The sequence below is a fragment of the Pogona vitticeps genome, chromosome 3 (assembly GCF_051106095.1).
Source record: "Pogona vitticeps strain Pit_001003342236 chromosome 3, PviZW2.1, whole genome shotgun sequence".
NCBI classification, from domain to species: Eukaryota; Metazoa; Chordata; class Lepidosauria; order Squamata; family Agamidae; genus Pogona; species Pogona vitticeps.
The window spans coordinates 246,985,392-246,997,519 of record NC_135785.1 but is presented as its reverse complement, the minus strand read 5'-3'; positions in this window follow the sequence as shown (position 1 = coordinate 246,997,519).

Here is a 12,128-nt window from a genome sequence, read left to right as displayed (position 1 = left end):
CCTTTATACAACATATAAGAGTGCCCCCTTGTGGCCTTTGTACTGCCCCTTTGTATATTGTAAATAGTGTTCCCTCATATCCATGTTTCAGTCATCCACAAAAGATTGCAGAACCTCTGTGGTTACAAGGGTCCTGCTCTACAGGACCACTTCATTTTCCCCTGCTGCCCACCCTTCTCCCATCTCTCTTGTTCACCACTCCCTTGTTCATGTCTTTTTCTTGGATGATTTTTAAATTTTTAACATAACTTGATGAGGGTGGTTACTTAAGATAAAACAGAAGGAGTCTCTTGCTGCTCAGGAGACACCCAGCAGAGCCTCCCGGGAGCTCAGGATCCCACTCATCCACTCTCCCCCGCCACTCTTCCTCAACCACCGTCATGACTTCAATTTCTTTTTCTCCTTTGTGCCTCTCTTCACACAGCAAATGTGCAATTCCTTTTTTAAGACCTGTAATTAAATTGCACATCCATATATGTGAATCAACACTGTTTTCAAAAATGAGTAAATAAAAGGGATGGGCGGGAGTGGGGCATGACATCCCCACCATGTGCTGTTGCACCCAGCCTCCAACATGCCCACGACAGCAGTGTGCATGCTCATCAACAACTGACTAAAGCAAAGAAAGAAAGCATTGTAACTTTGGTGTGTGGTAACAAGCAACCTCGTGCCTGTTTGCAGTTAAAGTATTTACTGTGGAATCTTGCAAGCTTCTAGTTCCAGCCCAGGTGAAATCCAGTTACAGTGGTGCCCCGCATAGCAACGTTAACCCGTTCCAGATTAATCATCGCTATCCGGAAACATCGCAATGCAGGGGGGAACCCCATAGAAATGCATTAAACTTTGTTTAATGTGTTCCTATGGGGCGAAAACTCACCGTTATGCGAAGATCCTCCATAGCGCCGCCATTTTCGCGGCCTCGGTAAGCGAGGAAATTGCGGGAAAATAGTTGCGGTGGCCATTTTGGGCACCCGGCGGCCATTTTGGAACCGCCGATCAGCTGTTCCGCAAACATCACAATGCGAAGATTGGTAAGCAAAACGCTTACCGATCATCGCAATGTGATGTTTAGGCTATTAAAACATCGCAATGTGATTGCATTAGCGATCCCCAAAAAATAGATCGATATGCGGATTCGTCATTAAACGAGGCACCACTGTACTTGCTTGGGAGACAGCCCAGTTCTTCTCTTTGTTCATAGGATGTTCTATGCCTGGAAGGGAATTTTTTTTTAAAAAAAAAATATTTTATTTATTGAATTTATACCCCGCCCATCTAGTCAACTGACTACTCTGGGTGGCTAACAATATAATATAAACTATTTAAAATATACCATTTATGCCATTCCCCATCGCCTTTTAAAGAAATACCGACCAACAATCTAAGTGCTCCAATTTTTTTCCAAACCACATGTCTCAAACTTTATTTTGTTGGCATATTTTAATAAAGGCTTCCAATTTTCAGTGAAACGGCTGTGGCTTATTTCTCCTCTATGTAAATCTAACTTTATTAGTCATTTTTTCCATCAACATTGTATGCCATATCCTACAAATGAAAAATCAGTGGGACCTCTTTTGTTTTTATTTTGTTTGTTTGTTTGTTTTATAGACAGCCTTTCTCTCAATAAGGGGATCCAAGGTGGCTCACAATATTAAAAATAGAATTTAAAAAGCCAACAATTAAACTATACACTAATTGGAATACAAATGAATAATTAAAAGCAAGTAAACATTAAAACTATCTTAACTTTTTTTAAAAAATAATAATAATAAGTATTGTTCAATGTCTGAAAGGGAAAAATCAGAGGGATCTTTTTTCTTTTCTTTTCTTTTCTTGTTGACTTAGTCCCTCTGTTCAGCAGGGATAGTGATTCCCAGCATGCAGACAGAACCGTGTTTTACCTACCTCGTCTTTTACATGTGTTAAAGCTGAGGAGCATCTCAGGGGGGGAAAAAAGGAACAAGCCGAATTTAGGCACTCTCATGGTTGAATACACAAGAAGTAAAATCCAAATTTCTAATTCTTGAGCCCAAGGGCCTGGATGGACATATTTTCCTTTTCAATGTTTTAAAAAGTTTTTTTCATCCCTGAGACAAATAGATTTGTGAATTGTGATAAATGTTTCAACAACACTAGACAAACCTCCGAGGAAGCCCTGGAATCTAAGTGGTCAGGTGTAGCCCTTTGTTTCCTCTGTCCTCTCTTTGCTTCCTGGCCTGCTCAAGTTTTCTGACACCCCCTACTGGAATTTCTACTGAATTCCCTTCCCCATTTCAAAATTGAGTCCCGTTCATACCTTCTGCCACTTGGTGTTCATGGCAGACCTTATCCCAATCCTGATATCTATACTGACAGCCTATGCTTGCAGCAATAGAATCTTCTGAATCATTTCCTACAAATAGATTAAGTCTGAATCATTTGCCGCTGCTAATCTTCTGCACGTCAGCTGAGTAGTGCCAAGCAAGAGGCAGATTTATGATTCATGACCTGCCACATGGTTGAGCTCTCAATGCAGCCCTCCCCAGTATTGCATCTTCCAGAGGTGTCAGACCACAGGTCCCATCATCCCCAGGTGAACTGCATATGATAGACTTTGTAATCCAAAGCACGAGGAAAGCAACAGATTTTCTTGTAATCTCCTGCATGCACAAATGTATGTTTCAAGGGTGGCGATGATGATGATGAAGATGATGATGTGCCATCAAGTCAACTCTGATTTATGGTGACACTTTCCAAGGTATTTTTGGTAGAGAATAAACAGAAGTGGCTTAGCATTCCCTTCTCCTAAGGGCACCCCGGGACTGTGCAGCTTGCCCGAGGTTACACAGGCAGGATCTTCTTACAGGAGGCACAGTGGGGAAGTGGCTATCAACTCCTCAATCTGCATTGAGGTGTGCCACTCACTCAGCTTTCCAGCTAGCAAATAACTACTTAATATCAAATGTTTGCAACTTGCACCAACATTTTCCAGCTACTCAGAAGCAGTTTACTATTCCCTTCTTCACACGACAGTCTGAGACTGTGCAGCTTTCCCAAGGCTACACAGCCTGGTTCTTCTCAGGGAACTGAACCCTTGACCTCTGGCTGTGCAGTCAAGTACCTAATTTACCAAGCTATCAAGCCAATATTTTTTTAAAAAACCCACCCTATAACCTGCTAAACCATAGTGTGTGTTCTAAATTAGTGTATGGGAGAAAACAGCCATCTGTCACCTGAAGTTAGCCTCACTAGAAGCAATAGAAAAAGAGGGATGTTAAGACCTAGGGGAAGCTGTACTATTTTTGGACACCTGGGAGCAGGATTGCCGTTGCCAAGCATAAATACTGTCTACATTAATCAGGGAATTGGGCTAGAAGGCCTGCAATTGCATAACTGTGTAAAGGCTGACTTCAGCAATGGCCAAACAGGGCTTTGGATTCCAAAAATCTAAAGCAGGACATTTTGTGGCCTCAAGCCAAATCACAAAAGGTATCCATGCACCCACTGTGGGTCAAGACTAGCCAAATTATTGAACTCATGAGTTCATTTCCCCTTCCCTGGCTATGGAAGCAATGAATTCAACAACAGATTGTTTGCTTTCCCTCTGTGACACCTGAGCTTCCAGAGGTGGTCACCCACCTCTGCTTCGTAGAAAGGTTGGTTCTACATCTGAAGGAGGTGGAAGTTCTGAGGGACCACAGAGGAAGATGCACATCAAGAGCAATCTCATTTTCTTCATTTTTGGGTTTTTCTGACAAAAGCTTAACAAGTTGGATATCCAAGTCTCACAGGAACTGGGCGAATTAGGTATCAGTCTGTGGATCTAAAATAAACCAGTGGCTAGTAGCCCGATGCCACCTCTGTTAACAGAGGCAGTGTGCCTCTGTTTACAATATAGATACATAGCTCTAGAGTGTAGTTACACTCATATACATTAGAAGGCTCCATGTAGCTAAGTGGTAGACTGCTATGTGAACAGAATGTTGGACTAGGTAGGTCTTTGGTCTAATCTGTCTTGGCTTTAGAATTTTTCTCCTGTATGCTCATGAGCACTTCCCTAATATTTGCATTTCTTATACACACTTCTCCTAATGTACACATTTCTCCATTGGCCAAACATGTTTGTGGATATATATTTTTTTCAGCTGAGTTTTCTTTATCCATTTCCATTTTTTTATAATGCTATGGATGGTTTTGCATCCATCTGATGTCCCTGAAATACACCTGAACCCTTGCAAAGATATGAATCTCAACAGCAATGTCCAGTTGACTTCCCAGGGAGCATCAGCACAATGGATATTTTCAACAAAAATCAATATCCTGGTGAAATTATTTTCCTCTTTGCTCTTAGGTGTGTAGAGCATCTTTTTGTGCCCTGTTGAGTATGGTAGTTCTAGCAGCATCACAAACAGTACCATGGACCCTCCTGAAGCTGTCTTTGCTGGTTTCTTAAATGTTGATATGTATTTTTAATATGCTTTTATTCATCCATTAAATATGAGACAGGTTGTAACTTCTGGTTTGTGGGTTCTGTTGCACGAAAGTCTTTTGTTCACAAGTGCATAATCCCCCTTTAGACCACAGCTCCATTTGTCGGAATCTTGTGTCAACAATTGATTCACTTAGCGATATTTCAACTCCCCATCATTTGGCTCATCTTCCCGATACAGTGGGAAATGCTTCAGACAAGCATTCAAACAGAATTTCAGATGGCTGCTCCTTCCCCCTGCTTCCCCCACCTTCATTCCCCATAACATCGGCATCGATAATAGTCTCTCCTGAAGACTGTGTGATGTGCTGGATTCAAAATGTCTAGTGACATTGATCCTGCCACAATAAAGGAGGCAGCTCAGAATGAAACAGAAGGCCAGAGCTAAGAATTTCTTTATTCTTCTCACACAGAGTGTACATGTTCTCAATCTGTACACAAATGTATTCATCCATCAGAGTGTTAGCGAAAAGGGAAGGAAAAACCTTTCTCAAAAAGAAATGAAGCCAAGAGGATTTTTCTGAAATAGATCTCTCACTCAGCTTATGAATGAGGTAAATGGAATGGCGCTTGGAGGAGTAAAATCTAGAGATGAGGTTAACAGAAATATATCTTCTGACAGAATGTGTAGTGTTGCACAATAGACAACCAAAACTTTTCAAAGAATCAGGTTGCCAAATTGTTATGTATTTAAGTTGTGTCTTATACAGCTAAGTGTAGGTACCAACAACCATTGTGCTAGCCTTCTGCTCCTTTTACTTGACATTGACATCCAATCAGATTCTCCACTTGGCAGAGTGCTAAAAGGCCGAAATGAAATGTGGGAGATGTGACACCGCTTCTGCAAATCAATCAGTCACTCAGTCAATCAATCAATCAGTCTAATCTTTCTTCCCTCTCATTCTAGATCACCTTCCCTGTATAAGCTAATAGAGGCTAATCATGACAGCCTCATGAGTTGCCACTACTACCATTCCTCTAAATAGAACTGGCCCATGTGCCAGAGTAAGGGGGTTAATGGCAGAATGGCCAGCTCAAAGAAAAGAGCCTTCAAAGCCAGACTTTATATGGTCACTGGTGTTGATGGAGCCAGTCCACCCAATGACTCACTCTCAGGGTATGATGAACATGATGGTAACCATGATGGCAGCTTATCTCCTCCCACCTCAGGTGGTGGGAGAGCTTTGGCTACCATAGCTTCCAGTACAGTGTAGTGGGGACAGTGCTCTGATGTCTAGGTAAACTTTACTAGAGAAACCCAGTTTCAACACCTGGCTTCCTCAGGCAGCTGAAGGCCCCATAGGCCTCTTGTGTTATGGGGAAAGTGGTTACAATCAACCCAATTAAATTTATCTCAGTGTTCAAGTATTGGTTGTCAAGCTGCTCCAAGTCACTGAGTGAAAATTTACATGCCAGTCCTCCTTAACAGAGCTTGGGAATGCTATTTTAATTTAATGTACTGCCATTGAAAGATAATGCATTATCTCTATGGGTTTGTCAGAAGTTTAGAATGGTATCTTGGAACTGCTGTTGCCCGAGAACTCTGATTCAGGCAGGAGGAGACACCATCCTGGCCCAATTATAACTCCTCCAACCTGAACCTGGCCTTGCTTCAAGTATTTTGGAGAAGAAAGGAACTCACAGTCACAGATCTCAGAACACTGAGAGCTCGGGAAACTGCTATGCTTCCCTGGGTCTCCAGACACAAAGCCAAATATCGGAGCGAGTAGCTTTATAAGAAGAGAAAATTTACTTTTATTTTGTGTGGTGCCTTTAATGTCTGGTGCACATCAACTCCCCAAAAATTCTCGGACATTAGCTTAATATGGTGTTTCCATTTCAGATAGATAGATAGATAGATAGATAGATAGATAGATAGATAGATAGATAGATAGATAGATAGATAGATAGATAGATAGATAGATAGATAGATAGACAGACAGATAGATAGATAGATAGATAGATAGATAGATAGATAGATAGATAGATAGATAGAGAGATAGAGAGATAGAGAGATAGAGAGATAGAGAGATAGAGAGATAGAGAGATAGAGAGATGGATGGATGGATGGATGGATGGATGGATGGATGGATGGATGGATGGATGGATGGATGGATGGATGGATGGATGGAATCTTGCAAAGGCCACTTTGTTCTCTCTCCGGTTTGCTTTCTATTTCCCAACCATTGCATTTCATTATACTCACCACCAATGTTTGAATTTTCTTATAGTTCAAATTCAGAAGTTCAAAAGTAACTAGCTACAAGTACTTGTAGTTAATTGTAACTGGTTGCTTTTGGGTAAACTGTAACATGACTAGTAATTACTAAATCATGTCTAGATGTAACAAGTAATACTTACATCTTTACTTAAGTACTGTACTTAAATTTAATAAGTGGCACCGTGTTACTTTCAGATGTTATTTTTAAAGAGAATTCAAAGCATTGTGAATGCCATATGAACAAGTATTTTTCAGATTTTATGCTTTTCTCTTTCTAGTCCCAAGTGCAAAGGGAAATATTCTTTAGTCTTGCCTTTTGTATATTTTTAAAAACACCCAACTGCCTTTTAAATACTTCCGGTAGTCAGTTCGAGCAGAATTGACCACTGGGAGAGGGACTAGAAAGTATATTCCTATGCTTCCCTATCCTACAAGTAATTATAGTACAATGCATTAATAATGCACAAATCATTGAATCACTTGTAACAAAAAAATGATCATGGCAACCTAGCTGAAAGAAATAAGGAGTAACATAACTCTTCTTTTTTAAAATGTGAAGTTCTGAGTGAACCCTAACTAGAAAAAGGTTCATCCTCCTATATGCACTGTCTACAGCAGTGGGTCACAACCTTGGGTACCCAGATGTTTTTGGACTAAAATTCCCAGAAGCCTTTACTACTATTTGTGGTGGCCAGGATTTCTGGGATTTGTAGTTTAAGAACATTTGGCAACCCAAGGTTAGGAACTACTGGTGTTCAGGAAAAATGGGGGATGTTTAATCTTGGGGATGTTTAAAACTACATTTTCCCTCAGCCTTACATCAGCATGGTAAGAAACTGCATGAGATCTCATTCAAACTATCTTTAGGTCCACAGTTTCCTCTCCCATCGTGGGATGTGATTGTTCAACAAACAGCTAACCAGGATGAGTTTATTTTGGATTTAAGGTACCCATGGCTTTGTCACAAATCACTCCAAAATACCTTGCGAGTTTGCCTGAGGCCTCTGCCAATGGACCTTGCCAAGCGATCAGCTTTGCGCTTTCTCTCATTATCAGCTTTTGGGAAATTCAGCCAAACCCTTTATCCCTTCTGCCAGATGAATGTTGTGGATGTTGATCCTCTCAGTTGGGTAAGAGCAAGTGCTGATTCAAATAGCATAGCTCTACTTTTCCCTGTAGTGTCCTCTGAGGCATGTCAGATAAGAACTAAAATAAGGTGCTACATAGATGGATCAAATAATAAAGTTCCTTTGCATGCAGATATCTGTGATGGCAACAACCACATGCTTCTTTCTTACATATGTGGTTCTCTCACCCATAGTTTACTGGAGTTACATGATAAGACGTTTCTGTGCTGTAGTGATATCTGATTAGTCCCTCTCTCGGCTCTGCAGATGAATAAAACAGATATGTAACTATACTGTGACCATTATGTTTTGCAAGGGAAAAAATGCAACAACTGTATCTATATAAAGAAAAAAAACATTTTCTTTGTGCCAAATAAATTTCACGATACACTTTCAGTCTGGAAGAGAAATTCTAAAAATTCTAAAAATGCCAAGTATCAAGCTGGTATCTTTTTGCTAGGAAGTATGTAGAGGAACAGCCAGTTCTGTCTGTGGTCCCTCCCTGGCCACCTTTTGTGCCAGGTAGAATCCAGCAATCCTTTGCATGACCAGAGACCCCCATTTAAAGCAATTGGGTGTTTGCTGGTTTGCCAAAAATTGACGGGGGCTCAGGCAGAATGCTCCAAGCAGGGAGGTGTATGAGTTCTAGCTACAAATGTATGTGTATGTGTCTCTCTCTGTGTGTTCACACAACACAACAAATCCTTTGTCACCATCACTTTTAAAGGAAGAATAAGGTAAAATGGGTAAGGATAACTTTTAAAAGTAACTAGAACTGTTACTTTTAAAAGTTACTTTTACGTGGTGGCGCTGTGGGCTAAACCGCAAAAGCCTGTGCTGCAGGGTCAGAAGACCAGCAGTCGTAAGAGCGAATCCACGTGACGGAGTGAGCTCCTGTCGCTTTGTTCCAGCTCCTCGCCAAACTAGCAGTTAGAAAGCATGTAAATAGGAGTACAGTAGATAAATAGGTACCATCTCGGTGGGAAGGTAAAACGGCGTTCCCTAGTCACGCTGGCCAAGTGACAATGGAAAACTGTATTCGGACAGGCGCTGGCTCTATGGCTTAAAAACGGGATGAGCGCCACCCCCTAAAGTCAGACACGACTGGACTGAAAATGTCAAGGGGAACCTTTACCTTTACTAGAACTGTTTAAGTTTAAAAGTACATAACTAGAAAATTTTTAAAATCCAGAAGAGGTGATATCTTTATGAGACCACTAAAAATTAAAATATTCAATGCATGTTTTTGTGAATAAAATTCACTTCATCAGGCATAGGTACGAAAATTAGGAATGAAAGTTCCAAATTGGTCATGGCAGAAAATAGCCAGACACATTGCTTAAAGTGAGCCGAGAGCTGGTTTCAACCAGTTTGGAAGTGGCTCTTTTTAAAACCTCATTCCTGGTGCCATTTGGTTAGAATTTACTGCTCAGCCTCAAGGATAGGACGTGGTCCCTTAACGAACCCTTTTCCATCCCACTCATATTGACTGTGCGGAAATCAAGTTTCAAATGTTTGTCATATTAGCATTTAATTCCCACTCATTATATTTTGAAATGTACATATCAATATAATGGAAAATACATTAAAAATGAGACATCTCACAGAATTTGCCTATAGGCTTCAACTGGTATCTTCTGTCAGTTTCTATGGTAGAAGAGAATTTCTTAACACCAAACGTATATTCAAGTTAATTGAAAATGGATGGATTTTGTTAAAGTAATGGTTCCCTAAAGGATTGTGTTAGATGCATGTTAACTACTCATTTGTTTGAATAAATTAAGAAAGGAATAGAAAACCAAAGGGATTAGCTAGGGTTAAACTAGTCTGAATCCATTTACCCCAACCTGATATTATGCAATAGCCCCTTGTATTAATTCCCCTACAATACTGAGTAACATGATATTTTCAGAGTTGCTCATGTAATGTAATGAAATAATTTATCAATGGAGTAAAATACTATCTTTCCTTAGGGTGCTTCTATAATAAATAGTTGTGCTAGCCAATCATGACCAGTTTGTTGTTGTTGTTAATCAGATTTATAGCCCATCTTTCCTCTGGTGAGTTCAAAGGAATCTACATGGTTCTGCTCTTCCTCATTGTATCCCCACAACAAGACAGTGAGTTAGATTAACCTGATAGGGTGTGCCTGGCCTAAGGTCAACCAGTGAGTTTCCATGGTTGAGTGAGAAACTGGAGCTAGTTCTCCTGAGTCCTTGTCCAACACAATAACCACTAGAGAACACTGACTTGCAAATGCTATACTGGCTTTCATCTTTTTCTGTGAGTCATTATGAACCATGATGCAAAGTGATCTGTTATGTGCCTCCTAAACTAATGTGCTGATTGGAGCATATTAATTCTTTGGCAAAACCTTATTGAGTACATTACACCTGTGAAAGGGTGGCAGTGACTGGTAAGAGGAAATTACTGGTAATTAAAGAGTTCCTGCTGCAATTCTGGAGGTTGTCCAACTTACCATCAACTTGCCTGCAATGATTCTCATTGCATGTGAATTGGGCAGGCCCTAAAATCAAAGCAGGGACTCTTTAATTACCAGCAATTTTCTGGGAGGGGGAGATTGCTGATAATTAAAGAGTTCTTTCAATCTTAGGGAATACCCAACTTGTCCGTAATAAGACTGATTGCAAATGAGTTGCAAGCAAATTGGTGGGATCAAAGCGGGAACTCGTTAATTACCAGAAGTCTCCCCCTGCCAGTGACATCTTCACCCATATGCAAGCATATGAGAGCCTTTAAAATATAAACTCTTTTCTCTTTTTAAAGGCACACCCATACTATTTTTTAAAATTTAGATATGTTAAAGTGTTTTAATTTTAATTGCATTTTAACAACCTAATAGATTTGATTCTATTTTAACATTTCTAATTTTACTGTATGTTCATTTTCTGTACTTTTAAAACTGTACTTGGAGAGCTTAGAACCTGTGAATTCCTATCTGGGAAAATACAGTCCTTCAGATAGCCTCGGCCCAGATTGCTTTATGGGTCATGAGCAGCGCTTGGAACTGGGCTCAGAAATGGACCAGCAGCTGGTCAATCTGTTGTAAGAGGGGCATTTTGTGCACTCTGTGCACAGTGCTAATCAGTAGCCTGGCGCTACTGAACCGGCTGAAGCTCCCAAACCATCTTCAAAGGCATGCCCACGCAGAGTGTGTTACAGTAATCCAAGTGGTGTGTAATATGCTTCTTAAATGAACAATGCAAAGAAATAGAGGAAGATAACAGAAAAGGAAAGACCAGAGATCTGTTCAGGAAAATTGGACATATTAGAGGAACATTTTGCGCAAAGATGAACATGATAAAAGACAAAAATGGGAGGGACCTAACAGAAGCAGAAGACGTCAAGACGAGGTGGCAAGAATACACAGAGGAATTATATCAGAAAGATTTGGATATCCCGGACAACCCAGACAATGTAGTTGCTGACCTTGAGCCAGACATCCTGGAGAGCGAAGTCAAGTGGGCCTTAGAAAGCCTGGCTAACAACAAGGCCAGTGGAGGTGATGGCATTCCAGTTGAACTATTTAAAATCTTGAAAGATGATGCTGTTAAGGTGCTACATTCAATATGCCAGCAAGTTTGGAAAACTCAACAGTGGCCAGAGGATTGGAAAAGATCAGTCTACATCCCAATCCCAAAGAAAGGCAGTGCCAAAGAATGCTCCAACTACCGTACAATTGCACTCATTTCGCACGCTAGCAAGGTTATGCTCAAAATCCTACAAGGTAGGCTTCAGCAGTATGTGGACCGAGAACTCCCAGAAGTACAAGCTGGATTCCGAAGAGGCAGAGGAACTCGAGACCAAATTGCTAACTTGCGCTGGATTATGGAGAAAGCCAGAGAGTTCCAGAAAAATATCTACTTCTGCTTCATTGACTATGCGAAAGCCTTTGACTGTGTGGACCACAGCAAACTATGGCAAGTTCTTAAAGAAATGGGAGTGCCTGACCACTTTATCTGTCTCCTGAGAAACCTATATGTGGGACAGGAAGCAACAGTTAGAACTGGTCATGGAACAACTGAGTGGTTCAAAATTGGGAAAGGAGTACGGCAAGGCTGTATATTGTCCCCCAGCTTATTTAACTTATATGCAGAATACATCATGCGGAAGGCTGGACTGGAAGAAACCCAAGCCGGAATTAAGATTGCCGGAAGAAATATCAACAACCTCCGATATGCAGATGATACCACTCTGATGGCAGAAAGTGAGGAGGAATTAAAGAACCTTGTAATGAGAGTGAAAGAGGAGAGTGCAAAAAACGGTCTGAAACTCAACATCAAAAAAACTA